At 37.1% G+C, this 16,192-nt stretch overlaps 1 pseudogene; it reads left to right on the plus strand.

Annotated features, from left to right (window-relative positions):
• The first annotated feature begins 7,594 nt into the window (after positions 1–7,594).
• On the plus strand, positions 7,595–14,245 carry LOC102993497 (inosine-5'-monophosphate dehydrogenase 2-like; annotated as a pseudogene).
• The last annotated feature ends 1,947 nt before the right edge of the window (positions 14,246–16,192 follow it).

Genomic DNA, 16,192 nt, shown 5'->3' on the forward strand with positions numbered 1-16,192 from the left:
ATCTCTCATGATCCTTTGTATTTCTGCTGTGTCAGTTGTTACTTTTCCTTTTCATTTCTAATTCTATTGATTAGAGCTTTCACCCTTTCTTTCTTAATGAGTCTGGCTAATGGTTTATTAATTTTGTTTATCTTCTTAAAGAACCAGCTTTTAGTTTTATTGATCTTTGCTATTGTTTCCTTCATTTCTTTTTCATTTATTTCTGATCTGATCTTTATGATTTCTTTCCTTCTGCTAACTTTGCGTTTTTTGTTTGCTTCTTTCTCTAATTGCTTTAGGTGTAAGATTAGGTTGTTTCTTTGAGATGTTTCTTGTTTCTTGAGGTAAGAGTGCATTGCTATAAACTTCCCTCTTTGAACTGCTTTTGCTGCCTCCCATAGGTTTTGGGTCGACGTGTTTTCATTGTCATTTGTTTCTAGGTATTTTTTCATTTCCTCTTTGATTTCTTCAGTGATCTCTTGGTTATTTAGTAGTGTATTGTTTACCCTCCATGTGTTTGTATTTTTTACAGATTTTTTCCTGTAATTGATATCTAGTCTTACAGCATTGTGGTCGGAAAAAATACTTGATATGATTTCAATTTTTTAAAATTTACCTAGGCTTGATTTGTGACCCAAGATATGATTTATCCTAGAGAATGTTCCATGAGCACTTGAGAAGAAAGTGTATTCTGTTGTTTTTTGATGGAATGTCATATAAATATCAATTAATTCCATCTGGTCTAATGTGTCATTTAAAACTTGTGTTTCCTTATTTATTTTCATTTTGGATGATCTGTCCATTTGTGAAAGTGAGGTGTTAAAGTCCCCTGCTATGATTCTGTTACTGTCAATTTCCCCTTTTATGCCTGTTAGCATTTGCCTTATGTATTGAGGTCATCCTATGTTGGGTGCATAAATATTTACAATTGTTATATCTGTTTCTTGGATTGATCCCTTGATCATTATGTAGTGTCCTTCTTCGTCTCTTGTAATAGTCTTTATTTTAAAGTCTATTTTATCTGGTATGAGAATTTCTACTCCAGCTTTCTTTTGATTTCCATTTGCATGGAATATTTTTTCTATCCCCTCCCTTTCAGTCTGTATGTTTCCTTAGGTCTGAAGTGGGTCTCTTGTAGACAGCATATATACTGGTCTTGTTTTTGTATACATTCAGCTAGTCTATGTTTTGGTTCGAGCATTTAACACATTTACATTGAAGGTAGTTATCAATATCTATGTTCCTATTCCCATTTTCTTAATTGTTTTTGTTTTGTTATTGAAGGTCTTTTCCTTCTCTTGTGTTTCCATCCTAGACAAGTTCCTTTAGCATTAGTTGTAAAGCTGGTTTGGTAGTGCTGAATTCTCTTAGCTTTTGTTTGTCTGTAAAGATTTTAATTTCTCTGTCAAATCTGAATGAGATCATTGCTGGTAGAGTAATGTTGCTTGTAGGTTTTTCCCTTTCATCACTTTAAATATGTCCTGACACTCCCTCTGGCTTGCAGAGTTTCTGCTGAAAGATCAGCTGTTAACCTTATGGGGATTCCCTTATATGTTATTTGTCACTTTTCCCTTCCTGCTTTTAATATTTTTTCTTTGTATTTAATTTTTGATAGTTTGATTAATATGTGTCTTGGCATGTTTCTCCTTGGATTTATCCTGTATGGGACTCTCTGTGCTTCCTGGATTTGATTGATATTTCCTTTCCCATATTAGGGAAGTTTTCAACTATAATCTCCTCAAATATTTTCTCAGTCCTTTTCTTTTTTTCTTCTTCTTCTGGGAGCCCTATAATTCGAATATTGGTGTGTTAAATGTTGTCCCAGAGGTCTCTGAGACTGTCCTCAATTCTTTTCATTCTTTTTCTTTATTCTGCTCTGCGATAGTTATTTCCACTATTTTATCTTCCAGTTCACTTATCTGTTCTTCTGCCTCAGTTATTCTGCTATTGATTCCTTCTAGAGAATTTTTAATTTCATTTATTGTGTTGTTCATCATTGTTTGTTTGCTCTTTAGTTCTTCTAGGTCCTTGTTAAATGTTTCTTGTATTTTCTCCATTCTATTTCCAAGAAGTTGAATCATCTTTACTATCATTACTCTGAATTCTTTTTCAGGTAGACTGCCTATTTCCTCTTCATTTGTTTGGTCTGGTGTGTTTTTACCTTGCTCCTTCATCTGTTGTGTATTTCTCTGTCTTCTTATTTTGCTTACCTTTCTGTGTTTGGTGTCTCCCTTTTGCATGCTGCACGTTTGTAGTTCCCTTTGTTTTTGGTGTCTGCCTCCAGGGGTAAGATTGGTTTGGTGGTTGTGTTGGCTTCCTGGTGGAGGGGACTGGTACCTGTGTTCTTTTGGATGAGGCTGGATCTTGTCTTTCTGGTGGAGAGGACCACGTCCAGTGGTGTGTTTTGGGGTGTCTGTGACCTTATTATGATTTTAGGTGCTCCTATCTGCTAATGGGTGGGGTTGTGTTCCTGTCTTTCTAGTTGTTTGACATGGGGTGACCAACACTGTAGACTGCTGGTCGTTGAGTGGAGCTGAGTCTTAGTATTGAGATGGAGATCTCTGTGAGAGCTTTCACTGTTTCATATTGTGTGGATCCGAGAGGTCTCTGGTGGACCAATGTCCTGATCTCAGCTCTCCCACCTCAGAGGATCAGGCCTGACACCTGGCCAGAGCACCTAGACCCTGTCAGCCACACAGCTCAGAAGAAAAGGGAGAAAACAATGGAAGAAAGAAAGAAACAAAAATAAAATAAAATCATTAAAATAAAAAAATATTATTAAAAATTAAAAAGTAATAAAGAAAAAGAAAGAAAGAGAGCAACCAAACCAAAAAACAAATCCACCAATGATAAGAAGCACTAGAAACTATACTATAAAAACAAACAGAAAATGGACAGACAGAACCCTTGGACAAATGGCAAAAGCAAAGCTATACAGACAAAATCACACAAAGAAGCATACACATACACACTCATAAAAAGAGAAATAGAAAAAAATATATATATGTCTATATATATAAAAAAAAGGAAGAGAGTAACTAAATCATTAAACAAATCTACCAATGATAATAAACTCTAAATACTAAACTAACATAAACATAAAACCAGAAAAAATTAGATGCAGAAAGCAAACCCCAAATATACAGTTGCTCCCAAAGTCTATTCCAGAGATGGAGGGTACATCAAGTTGACTGTAAAGATTTAATCTGCTGTTCCTGAGGATGCTGTGAGAAATTTCCCTTTCTCTTCTTTGTTGGCACAGCTCCTGGGGTTCAGCTTTGGATTTGGCCCTGCTTCTGTGTGTAGGTTGACTGATGGCATCGGTTCCCCACCCAGACTGGATGAGGTTAAATTAGCAGCTGATTAGGGGGCTCTGGCTTACTCAGGCCTGGGGGAGGGAGGGGTATGGAATGCAGGGCGAGCCTGTGGCAGCAGAGGCCGGTGTGATGTTGCAACAGCCTGAGGCGTGCCGTGTGATCTCCCAGGGAAGTTGTCCCTGGATCATGAGACCCTGGTAGTGGCGGGCTGCACAGGCTCCTGGGAGGGGTGTTGTGGATAGTGATCTGTGCTTGCACACAGGATTCTTTATGGCTGCAGTAGCAGCCTTAGAGTCTTATGCCCGTCTCTGGTGTCTGCACTGATAGCCGTGGCTCGTGCCCGTCTCTGGAGCTCATTTAGGTGGTGCTCTGAATCTCCTCTCCTTGTGCACCCCAAAACAATGGTCCCTTGCCTCTTAGGCAGTTCCAGACTTTTCCCCGGACTCCCTCCCTGCTAGTTCTGGTGCACTAGCTCCCTTCAGGCTGTGTTCACTCAGCCAACCCCAGTCCTCTCTCTGGGATCTGACCTCCGAAGCCTGAGCCTCAACTTCCAGCCCCAACCCACCCCAGCAGATGAGCAGACAACACTCTTAGGCTGGTGAGTGCTGGTCAGCACCAATCCTCTATGCAGGAAGCTCTCTGCTTTGCCCTCTGCATCCCTCTTGCTGCGCTCTCCTCTGTGACTCTGAAGCTTCCCCCCCGCCCACCCCCCTTCTCCTTCAGTGAAGGGGCTTCCTAGTGTGTGGAAACTTTTCCTCCTTCACAGCACCCTCCCAGAGGTGCAGGTTTCATCCCTATTCTTTTGTCTCTGTTTTTCCTTTTTTCTTTTGCCCTACCCAGGTATGTGTGGAGTTTCTTGTCCTTTGGAAGTCTGAGGTCTTCTGCCAGCATTCAGTAGGTGTTCTGTAGGAGCTGTTCCACATGTAGATGTAGTTTTGATGTATTTGTAGGGAGGAAGGTGATCTCACGTCTTACTCCTCTGCCATCTTGAAGGCACCTCCAGCCTTGACCTCAGTTTTATTATTTTAAAATATCAATGTACATTTTGCAAAAAGCTTCTAACAGCTAGTGTTTCCAGGTGATATTTTTAAAATTAATTTTATTCTGTGGATAAGGAAAATACCATTCTTAAAGCTTAAATATATGCCCTGTCATATAGAATCCAAGCAAAGGCAGTACAAACTTATCTTCAGCTTAATATATCAATATATGCATGTAAATAATACAGGTATGTTCATGTACATGGGTAAATATACACATATTTCATAGCTCTCTTTTCTGGGGTGTCTAGAAGCAGTGATACCCCAGTAGAAACAAGCTATCCAGTATCCAGATCTTGGTTTCTAAGTTCCAATGGAACCCATTCTTCAATAAAAGGAACCTTTGAAAAGAGGCTTATTCTAGGGCTTGCTTGCAAAGCATTGGAAATTAAAAAACAAAAACAAAAAACCTGCTTCTTCACCTCAGGTAATTTGAGAAGCTTTGGCCTAAAACTTTAGGTTTAACAGGCCAATGCACTGCTCAGAGGTGGGAGACAAAATGATGGGTTTACAAAAATTGGGAGATCATATCTGATATTCTTGCAAAGGTGATCTGTTCAGTGGATAAACCACAGTAACAATAACAAAAAGCAAATAATGAAAAATAAACCATGTCAATATAAAGCTGCTCTGCAGAGTGGCATTGTGAGGATACTTCGGCTCTGGGTGAATGGAGAAAGTGTCCCATGAGAATCCCTAAGAATTCTTTCCTATTGTTGGTTTGAGGCCCCAAGCCATATTACCTATGTGGTCTCACAAAAAAGCAAAAAATTAAGTATAAAGTGTTTCTGGTATAAAGTTCTCCAGATGTAACTTTCTCTTCAAATAATACAAGGACCTTGGCTTGCTTTATTCTAATTAGCTCCCTTCCAACTTATATGCTATTATTGTTCAAATTAGTGATACTATTAACCTTAGAACCTTTTAAGTAACATAAATTAAATATCTAGGGTAACCATTAAATGAATAGGAATTAAAGACTGAGCTGTGAAACTAGTAGAGGAAAATGTAATAAGAAACATAGAAAAAAGTTGATAGAAATAATTCCAAATATTTTATGTCGACAACACAACAAATGTAAATAGACTAAATTCTTCAATAAAATAAAAGATTATCAAAATGGAAATACAAAGAAAATCTGGCTATATGTTCTAAATAAGAGACACAAGTAAAATATAAAAACAAAGAAAGGTTCAAAGAAAAAGGTACAAAGAAAGATATACCAAGCACATTCTATACAAAACAAAGTGTGTATAGTTGTATTGAAAGAGGTTGAAGTAAATTGTAAGGTACAGACATCTCTGGAAATAAAGAGGGTAACAAAATTTTGCCTCCTGTCTCTGAGCAATGTATCTGGCTTGTTAAACCTAAGCTCTAGGGCATATCAAGACAAAATAAACCTGTAACAAGACAGTTTGGTATTTATGCAGAGATGGAAAACTATATTGACGAATCAGAGAACCCAGAAATAAACTGGTGTATATATTAACATTTGATACAGGTGAAAGTTGGCATTGGGAAAGGATGGCTTATTAAATTCAGGAACATTAGATCTATAACTCACAGCATCCACAGAAGTCAGTTCTAGATGGACAAAAACTTAACTCTGAAAACCAGCTCTTCAAACCTTAGCATCAATCATAGAGAATATCTTTATGCACTTGAAGTAAAGGATACTTTCTTAATATTAAAAAAGCTCAAAACAATGTCAAAAAGTTGATAGTTTCATCTACATTAAAATTAAGAACTTATGTTCATTGAAAAAATAAAAAGTAAAAAACAGATTACCATATATATGTGTATATGCCATGTATATTCCCATGAATCAAAAGGAAATACATAAACCAACAATCCAGTGAAAAAGATGTGAAAAAGTTATGAACAATTATTTCTTAGAAGGGAAACACAAATTTTAGTAAATATATGAAAAGATGCTTAAGTTTATTAGTTCTCAGGAAAATATTAGTTAAAGGTTCAATGATATACCTACCAGACATAAATTTAAAAGCTGATAAGATCACATATTTTCAGACATGAGGAACAATAGGAACTCTAACACACTGCTGTGGGAATTATAAATTGGTGTATTCTAGAAAACAATTTGCCTTTTCCAAGTAAAGTTCAAAATGTACCCTATGACCCAGCAATAGGTCTCCTCAAGTCTCTCTTGTATTGTGATAGGAGGCTCAGACTAGAACATAACCCTCAACACATTTGTCAGCAGTGCATAAAAAAATTTGATATATATCAACAATGGCATCATACTAAGATGGAATAGTGTACAATGATAGACATGAGCATATCTCAAAACTTAATGTCGAGTGTCAAATCATGTCACAGAAGAGTTTCTTCAGTATGATTTCATGTTAAGTTCAAATTTGGGCCAAAAGGAACAGGTTGTATAAGTATATAGATATATGTGGCAAAATCCATAGAGAAAAGAGATAATGAATAATACAAAATTTATTGGTTATCTCTGATGGGGGGAATTGCAAGCAAAGATGACAAAATATGAAGCTTTAGAAAATACAAGGTCCCAACTACATAAATTGGTTAATGGGAAAACCAGTATACATTTTATTACTACTCTTTGAGCTAGCCATATACGTTAAATATGCTCCTCTTTATGAATATTTAATAATAAAATTCAATTAAAAGAAATATAGAAATCATGATCTATTTGATATTTTGAAGCCTATATATAATGTCTTATTGGAACACTGGGGTACATAAATGAACTAATCAATCAAGCAGGAACTGAAAAGGCAAAACAAAGATATTGGGCTTAGTTAGGCCCTAGCTGTCATAGAAAATATGCCTTAATTAATAGATAATCAGGATTCTGTTGTCTGTTGATAGGGCAATATGCTAAATTATCAGTGGTACCAAGAGAATCAGAGATCTCAAAAAATATTTTTACTGTTATTTTATCTAGTAAATATATAGGTAGATGGTGAGGTTACTTCATCAAGATATCTAAGAAAGATTTGGCTTTAAATATTTGAGAAATGGAATAAACATATAAAATTATAATGTATAGATAATAAATAGTTTAGGACAACAATATAAGAGAGAGATCACAGAAATAGGTCAAGAATATTTAATTTCAGACCAGGCATAACTGACCAGGAGACAAGTTCAGTGTGTAAAATACACATTGCCATGAGCTCTCTCATTATTTCTAAGTACATATCCAGTTTGACTATACTGACTGAACTTTTTTAGGACTTCAGGGTATTAACAATCATTTGAAACAACATGACTGGAAAGGTATGTGTGCAGAAAGAATTGGAATCATGATGGGATATTTAAATGTAGCTTGACAAAATTTGCCATTCAAACTTGATCAAAAGGAAAAGCTCCCGCTCACATTTTATATGTGATTATAAGTGGAAATTGTCTCATAGATTTTTACTTCTGAGTCTTGTTTGTCTTTAAATGATTGCAGGGAAAAATGTTAAGATGGCAGAAATTTTTCTCAAATTAAAAAAAACTGAAAAACTGCTGTTGAAAATATGAATGTGCTAGATTTCTTAATCTCACATAATCATTATTCTTAGGGGTATTTTTTGTGCTTTTAGTATTCAAATGTTCTCAACTTTTGATTTGTCGTAAGTCTTTAACAATGTCACAGGGATAAAGCATGACACAAAAGACGGTTGCACCCATAGCTCATGATTTCCATGTATTATTCTGTTTCAGACAATAAACCAAATTCATAGCTTGGTTCTTTATTGAAATTCTTTTCCTTTTCTAATAATAAGAATTTAATTTTATCCCATAACTGCATCTGAGATTAATTTGGACCTTACATTTTAGACTATAGTAACATTTTGGATCATCTATAATATTTGGATGGTTTTGTTTATCATCCAATTATTTTGTTAAATTTACAGCGGACATTTTCATAACAACAAAGGCTTATATGCCAGGTATTGTGCCAAATGTATAACTTTTTATCCTCATGTCAGACCTATAAGATAGGCACAATTTTATATTCTTTTCACTGATGGAAAAATGCGTTTAGAGAGGTTAAATGACCTGCCTAAGATCACACATCTCACATCTAGCAAGTGGTCTGAAACCCATTACGCAACATCAAAACCATAGTCTTTAAGCATTACACTGCAATATCTCCTTTCCAGGAAATTTTCTATATATTCATCTTTAATTTCCTTTCTTCTTATACATTTGTTTCCACCATTTGTTACCTATGTTATGTGTTCTTTTTAGTAAAGCAATTTTCACCATCCCGTAATAGTAATAGTTCTGTTATTCTTAACCACTGCTCAAGGTCTCTGGAGCAATAATTGGAGGCTTGGAAACAGTGAACTTAAGTTTATACTTAAAATTTACTCAGAAATTGCTCATTTCAGTTTTCTAGTATATGTGGACAAGTTATGTCATCAAAATGTGTTGCTTTATCTACATTTGTCTATTTTCCAAAATTTTAATATGAATATTCACCATGGTTTATCTATTAAGATGTATTTATGTAAATACATCTACATCTATCTATATTAGATATCATTTAATTATAGAAATACTATAAAAAAATTTTCCCCCAGAAGAAATAATGCAGTGGGATGTTTGGCTCTGAAAAAGTATTGGAGTCAAAAAGTTCCTAAATTTTTTTCCTTAAACTCTACAATTAAAGATAAACAAAAGTAGATATACATAAATATATTAAAAAGTTATAAATTTCTGGTTGCTTGAGATAATTATATATTTTCTGATGCATCCCATTCCAAAGTCTATCTGCTGAAATACAGTACTATAATCTGCTTTCTGAGTCCTATAAGGTGTAGTTTTAAAATTAAGGTCACAAGAAGGTGAAGACAGGCAGTAATACACTTGTTGACCCTTCACAGGAATTCCAGATAAAACCCCAGAAGTTGAGTCAGAGATAATCACAAGATCTGGAATTTACAATAACAAACTCTCCATATATCTACCTGTCAGACTTCTTCCTCTTAGGGAGGGACAAAAGGTCACTAAAATAGCTTTTTTTTTCATGAAGATGTTTTTACCCTTCTTTGGAGGGTAATGAGAAGTTATAGTATAAATTATATAGGGATATTAGATTTTTTTTCATTGACACTGTTTATTCTTAAAGGCCCAAATATTAATAACTTTTTTTCAGGAAGATTATAGTAGAAATGGGAAAAAGTCATAACAAGAACAATAGAAAAGGAAAACAAAAGATTGATTACTGAAGCAAAGATCAAATGTTAGCAAATTTCACAAGATTGAACATGTGAGAAAATTCTAATTTAAATGAAATTCTAAACAAAATCCATGCAAGTTTTTCAATCCTTATGTAGCCATATGCTAAGGTGAGGTAGTGCGATATTAAATAAAGGCATCACATGCTTCATCCTTTTTCTACTTTTTTCCTACTAAATAGAAAAAATCATGAAAATACTGCCAGTTATTATTATAATTTTCCTAGCAATAATTCTGTTGATAAAATTCTGTTTTCTTAGGATTTCATAGGCAATAAAAACAGTGTAGAGTTACATTCTTTTAAGTGTGTTGTCAGTTCTACAATATTAACATCATAATTTTACTTTCCTTTACAAATATGAGATCAGCATTGGCTAAGTATTAAAAAAGTAAATCCGTGTTATTATTTCCCATCTCTCTCCACCCTGGGTTTTGGTTTAAAAGACAAATATTATAGAACATTCAATTTACTTTCATGATCTACAGCATGGATATGTCTTAAAATGAACATATACAGTATACTTGAATTTTATGGTACATCTTAGTAATGTTTAGTGTTTCGAATGTAACAGAAATATATAGCATTTCTAAAAAATACTTTATCATCTAAGAATATGATACATCTATCTTAAAAATTCAATGACTTTTTTTCAAAAGAGAAAAATATAATATCTTATTTTCATTTTTTATTATGAGGACTACAGGCAATATTGTTGTTAGAGGCAATCAACATTTTCCAAAAGCCAAGCAAAAGATACATGTTGTCACTTAACCTAAAGGATCTTATCTATCTGGTATTCATTCTGTATGGCCTGTGACTTTCCATTAATGTGAGATAGAGAGGGAATGGGGAAGGGAACAACATTTATTGAGATGCTATCTCAATGCTATTTTTCATTTTACAGATGAAGCTAAGGGTGTGAGCCATGTTTGTTTTGCTTACTTGTTAACAGAATGAATATTTTTTTTTTTTTTTTTTTTTTTTTTTTTTTTTGTGGTACGCGGGCCTCACACTGTTGTGGCCTCTCCCGTTGCGGAGCACAGGCTCCGGACGCGCAGGCTCAGCGGCCATGGCTCACGGGCCCAGCCGCTCCGCGGCATGTGGGATCCTCCCAAACCGGGGCGCGAACCCGGTTCCCCTGCATCGGCAGGCGGACGCGCAACCACTGCGCCACCAGGGAAGCCCCAGAATGAATATTTTTAAATTAAAGAGGAAAATTTTTCAAATCCTTGGACTAATCAATTTACATAAAGCAATTGGAAATGCCAACCGGAACCTAAGTGATATTGTTTGATCTGCCCATTTAAGACAATAATTCTTGCTTGTCTTAGGAATGTTTTCCCTAATTATTCTTTGTTTCTCTTAAAACTATGGAAACCTGATTGGTATTCGTTGATTCCTGATTTATAACTTGCATATACTTCTTGCTTGGTTTATGAATCGTCAGGCTACGGACAAAAAATAACCAGTAAGATGACTTTCTCCATTTCCTCAGTTTTTACTTATAAATTATGTACATCCTTTCTCCAAAGCTAAACAAAATTTCTTATCCAAATTCCCATTTCTTTTTTTTTTTTTTTTTTTCTCGGTACGCGGGCCTCTCACTGTTGTGGCCTCTCCCGTTGCGGAGCACAGGCTCCGGACGCGCAGACTCAGCGGCCATGGCTCACGGGCCCAGCAGCTCCGCGGCATGTGGGATCTTCCCGGACCGAGGCACGAACCTGTGTCCCCTGCATCGGCAGGCGGATTCTCAACCACTCGCCACAGGGAAGCCCCCCATTTCTTTTAGGAAGTCTGAATTGACAAGAAATCAAACAATATCACTTTTCTTTTATCTCAAACTTTCTATTTGGAATCAAGTTTGGTTTTGGATCATTTTTATCATCTCTTCTTGGTTTGTGTGACATCCTTAACTCTTTGTTGCATCTGACAGAAGACATGCTCTGATTTTTGTCCTTTTTTTTTAAATTAATTTTTATGTGGAATTCAGATGAGAAAGAATGCAATATTGCTTTGACTGCCTGCCATAATATAAAATGTAGTAAAATGTACAGCTGGTGATAGTCTAGTTAGAATTTTTTAATGAAATATAAAGGAAAAGACCAGGTGCTTAATTTTTACATGCTGCATTTCATTTAAAAAATTCATGGTATCTTTTTGAATAATTTTTACTCATGCAGATGTTCTGAATATTGGAAACAGACATTTATTTTATTTCCTTGGTTCCCATTTCACACTAAGCTTTTGCACAAAGAAGGTGGGCTGAATAGCTAAATTATTTGTGAGTCAGGATTCCAAGGATAGTTATTCTCAGATAATTGCCAAATGACTCATGGCAAGACTTTCAGTAATGTGTACCTTGGTTTGTCTAGTTCAGATCTGGAGGATGCTGGTTGTTTAACATAATAGAAAAGAACTTTAGGCTATTTAAGAAGACATGCATGTCAGTAAAAATGTGTTGACTCTTAAAATAATAGACAACCTCATTTATATTATTTCTTAGAGGATGAATCATTGCTGTAAGAACTGTGTTTCACAAATTTCAGAATTTTGAAATTTCTAAATAATCAAAAGTACTTTTTCTTTTTAGCTTAACATACATTATAAGAAATTCAGTCTGAGTCATTTAGAATTAAGTGACTAGAAGTTATAATGATGATTTAAGCTTTCCCCCAAAATTACCAGTATATAAAAATTTTGGCTCTGCGGCGTGGTCCTCGGAGACGCTCGGCCTTGCCCTGTGCTAGCCATGGCCGACTACCCGAGAGTGGCGGCACGTCCTACGTGCCAGACGATGGACTCACTGCACAGCAGCTGTTCAACTGCGGGGACAGTCTCACCTACAGTGACTTTCTCATTCTCCCCGGGTACATCGACTTCACTGCAGACCAAGTGGACCTGACCTCTGCTCTGACTAAAAAGATCACTCTGTAGACCCCACTGGTTTCCTCACCCATGGACACAGTCACAGAGGCTGGGATGGCCATAGTAATGGCGCTTACAGGTGGTATTGGCTTCACCCACTACAACTGTACATCAGAATTCCAGGCCAATGAAGTTCGTGAAGTGAAGAAATATAAGCAGGGATTCATCATGGACCCTGTGGTCCTCAGTCCCAAGGATCAAGTGTGGGATGTCTTTGAAGCCAAGGCCCGGCATGGTTTCTGTGGTATCCCCATCACTGACACAGGCCGGATGGGGAGCCATCTGGTGGGCATCATCTCCTCAAGGGACATTGATTTTCTCAAGGAGGAGGAGCATGACCAGTTTTTGGGAGCGATCATGACAAAGAGGGAAGACTTGGTGGTAGCCCCTGCAGGCATCACATTGAAGGAAACAAATGAAATTCTGCAGCGCAGCAAGAAGGGAAAGTTACCCATTGTAAATGAAGATGATAAGCTGGTTACCATCATTGCCCAGACAGACCTGAAGAAAAACTGAGATTACCCACTGGCCTCCAAAGATGCCAAGAAGCAGCTGCTGTGTGGAGCAGCCATTGGCACTCATGAGGATGACAAGTATCGGCTGGACTTGCTAGCCCAGGCTGGTGTGGACGTGATGGTTTTGGACTCTTCCCAGGGAAACTCCATCTTCCAGATCAACATGATCAAGTACATCAAAGAGAAATACCCCAGTCTCCAAGTCATTGGAGGCAAAGCAGCCATCAGCACTCATGAGGATGACAAGTATTGGCTGGACTTGCTAGCCCAGGCTGGTGTGGACGTGATGGTTTTGGACTCTTCCCAGGGAAACTCCATCTTCCAGATCAACATGATCAAATACATCAAAGAGAAATACCCCAGTCTCCAAGTCATTGGAGGCAATGTGGTCACAGCTGCTCAGGCCAAGAACCTCACTGATGCTGGTGTAGATGCCCTGAGGGTGGGAATGGGAAGTGGCTCCATCTGCATCACTCAAGAAGTGCTGGCCTGGGCTTCCCTGGTGGCGCAGTGGTTGAGAGTCTGCCTGCCGATGCAGGGGACACGGGTTCGTGCCCCGGTCCGGGAAGATCCCACATGCCGTGGAGCTGCTGGGCCCGTGAGCCATGGCCGCTGGACCTGCACGTCCGGAGCCTGTGCTCCGCAACGGGAGAGGCCACAGCAGTGAGAGGCCCGCGTACGGCAAAAAAAAAAAAAAAAAAAAAAGCTGACCTGTGGGCAGCCCCAAGCAACAGCAGCGTACAACGTGTCAGAATATGCACGGTGCTTTGGTGTCCCTGTCATCGCTGATGGAGGAATCCCAAATGTGGGCCATATTGCCAAAGCTTTGGCCCTTGGGGCCTCCACAGTTATGATGGGCTCCCTCCTGGCTGTTACCACTGAAGCCCCTGGCGAGTTTTCATCTCTGATGGGATCCAGCTAAAGAAATATCATGGTATGGGTTCTCTCGATGCCATGGACAAGCATCTCAGCAGCCAGAACCGATACTTCAGTGAAGCTGACAAAATCAAGGTGGCCCAGGGGCTGTCTGGGGCTGTGCAGGATAAAGGATCCATGCACAAATTTGTTCCCTACCTGATTGCCGGCATCTAGCACTCCTGCCAGGACATTGGTGCCAAGAGTTCGACCCAAGTCCAGGCCATGATGTATTCTGGAGAGCTCAAGTTTGAGAAGGGAACATCCTTAGCTTAGGTGGAAGGTGGTGTCCACAGCCTCCACTCATATGAGAAGCGTCTTTTCTGAAAAGGGATACAGCACACCCTCGGTTTTTCAATAAAAGTTTGAAAAAAAAATTTTTGACCAATGTCTTACTCTTTAGATAAAATAGGGGTCCCTGGCTGGATAACTTACAGAGCCGTATGCCTGATAGTCATGGATAACCCATGTGTCAAAGTGATGATTTGCCAGCTTGGTTAATGAATGAATATGCAAAGGACCTCAGGATATGTTTTGTGAGTGATTATCATTATCAGTAATGATGAGAATGAATTTATTGTGAATTAGGTTACTTTCCATATTTAATAATCTTCATTTTTCAAAGTTATATCATTCTGGAAAGAAAAATTACTAATGGATTTCTATTTGGCAAATCATCTTTTTATAATGCATATGATCCTTTAAAAAAGAATATTTTCTCACTGCTATTTATTCTCTCCACATTGACCCTGCTAACAGGAAGAATATATCTGCTTGGGAAAAAGGAATCCCCAAATCTAGGCTTTTTTCTACCTCTGTTTCCCACTAATCGATTCAAATAGATGTTAAAAAAAAACTCCTCAAAAAAGAAAGTCCATTGTCTTGAATGACTACGTATTCTTGCTATTCATAAATTTCATTCTGTTTTCCTGATTTACCCAAAATAAGGCAGTTTTCCTGTTGAGGTTAATTTGGGATATGTAAAATAACCCCATCCTCTAAAAACAAGGTTGAAATATTTTATCCTGGATATCAGTGACAGTCATTTGTTATTCACTATATTTAGATTCTCTCAGTATTCTTCTTAAGTCACAAATTGATCAAGATTGTGATCTCATTTTGGTATAGTGTAAGGCTGTTGAGATGGAAAAGATTAAAAACCAAAACCAAAACAAAACAGTTAAAAAATAACTTGTCCACTGTTTCTGGTCCCAGTTACCATATTGTGGTTAAAAGCAACTCCATATGATCTATCACTCTGATTCGTTTTCCCCTTGATTGTAAATGATAACCCAAATGTTCTTGGGCATACAAAAAAAAAAAAAAAGTTCATTCTAATAAAAAAAGTTTGTGGAAGTGTGTGGGAAGTACAGAATTGAATTAATTCTGTGCCCTTGGAAAATTTTGACATCTGTACCAAACGCAACACGTTTTCATCATTTTTAATATGGCCCCAGGAGGGATATTAGTCCAGTAGATTTCTCAATCCTGTGATAAGGAAAAAAACTTTTTGTTATTTTCTATCATTAATTGCTTCTTTCATCTCGCAATGGTAGTGCTATGGTGCAAGGTGGAAAGGGAAGTGGTCAAAGTTGAATAGCAGAACAGAGTATCATGTTATCTGGATGTCAGTGGTAGGCACAAGTTCATTCAGTGTAGAACCAAGTGAGAAAGACTAGGAGGGATGAGGAAATAGTGCAGGTTGTGTAACCATACACACAGATCCATTCAGGAGCCAAATAAAGGACCAAAAGCAGTAAAAAGTGAAAACAACAAATTCTGCCATTGAAATTCTCAAATTTCACATTTTTTTCTTGATAAAGAATGGACACATGAGAAGGCATTTAAAAAATTACAAGTGCTCAGAATTTCAACTATGGAAACACAACTAATTGTCAAAATTGTGAAATATTTGGCTTATTACATTAGTACTTTAGCAGGAAATAAATATTGCCAATGTTTGTGTGTTGGGGAAGCAGGAGTGGAACAGAAAGAAATGTTAAAGAAATTGTGCCTGTACAAAGTATAGATATTTGCCTTCTTGATATATTTCTCTCTGGAAATCAATGAAATAATGTGGTTTTGCCTATTCTTAATGTGACCAAATGACTTTTTCTTTAAAACAAAAATTGAGGGTGGAATTTCATCTTAATGGAATTAAGCAAATATATGTGTGTGTGCAGGCACACGTGTGCATAGCTGAATAAACACAATGATCAGTTTTGAGTTTAATGGGCTTCCAAGCTCAACAGTCGAGCACTATATATATATATA

This window comes from Physeter macrocephalus, chromosome 11 (genome assembly GCF_002837175.3).
Source record: "Physeter macrocephalus isolate SW-GA chromosome 11, ASM283717v5, whole genome shotgun sequence".
In the NCBI taxonomy this organism is placed as follows: Eukaryota; Metazoa; Chordata; class Mammalia; order Artiodactyla; family Physeteridae; genus Physeter; species Physeter macrocephalus.